Source organism: Crocodylus porosus, unplaced genomic scaffold (genome assembly GCF_001723895.1).
Source record: "Crocodylus porosus isolate Cpor-Errol unplaced genomic scaffold, CroPor_comp1, whole genome shotgun sequence".
Lineage (NCBI taxonomy): Eukaryota > Metazoa > Chordata > Crocodylia > Crocodylidae > Crocodylus > Crocodylus porosus.
This window is the reverse complement of record NW_017728907.1, coordinates 44,627,735-44,629,006: the sequence shown is the minus strand read 5'-3', so window position 1 is coordinate 44,629,006 and position 1,272 is coordinate 44,627,735.

Below are 1,272 nucleotides of genomic sequence, written 5' to 3'. Positions count from 1 at the left end.
TTGGACCTGCTCGAGATGCATCTGTGGATGCATGACAAGGTATGGTTGGCCTTCCTGACTGCCTCCCCACACTGCCGGCCCATGTTTGTCTTGGAGTCAATTATGACTCCAAGATCCTTTTCCGCGTCCGTGCTGACAACAGGGGAGTTCCCCAACCTGTAGGTATGGTGCCGGTTGTTCCTACCCAGGTGCATCACCTTGGCCTTGTCTGTGTTGAATCCCATCCTATTCATATCCGCTCACCCTTGTAGCCTGTCTAGGTCTGATTGAAGCTGATGCTACCTTCTAGTGTGCCCACATCTCCCCACATCTTAGTGTCATCAGCAGATTTGAACAGAGTGCTTTTTACCCCCTCATCCAAATCGCTGATGAAGATGTTGAACAGTGCTGGCCCGAGGACCGAGCCCAGGGGGACCCCACTGCCCACGTCCTTCCAGGTTGAGAAGGACCCATCTACTACCACCTTCTGGGTGCGGCCCTCCAGCCAGTTGGCGACCCAATTGACTGTGTGGGTGTCGACACCTCAGTCCCCCAGTTTCTTAATGAGAACGGGGTGAGAGACAATGTCAAAAGCCTTCCGGAAGTCCAGAAAGACTATCCACTGCTACCCCTGCACCTAATGATCTGGTAATCTGATCATAGAAGGCCACCAGGTTGGTCTGACAGAACCTGCCACTGATGAACTCGTGTTGGTTGCCCCTAAGCATGCAGTCCCCTGCTGGCCCCTTATGGATGTGTGCCAGCATAATTTTCTCAAACAGCTTGCCTGGGATCAAGGTAAGAGTAACTGGCTTATCGTTTCCTGGGTCCTCCTTCCTCCCCTTTTTGAAGATGAGAACCACGTTGGCCCTCTTCCAGTCCTCTGACACCACACCAGAGCACCACGAGTGCTCATAAAGCCGTGCTGGGGTCCTGCAATAACCTTGGCCAATTCCTTTAGAACTCTAGGGTGGAGATCGTCTGGGCCGGCTGACTTGAATACGTCCAGCCCCTCCAGAAACCCCCTAACTAAATCCTCACTAACCCGTGGCCCAGGTGTGCCTCCCCTAGGGCCCAAAGGGGACCCTGCAGGGAGGTGGCTGTTCTGGTCCCTACTTAGGAAGACGGAGGCAAAGATATCGTTAAACATGTTAGCTTTGTCGTCTGGTGTGATGACCAAATTTCCCATCGCGTCCTGCAAGGGCCCCATGTTACCCAGGGCCTTCTTTTTGCCCCCTATGTATTTAAAAAAGGACTTTTTATTGTCCTTAATCTGAGAAGCTAGTCCTAATT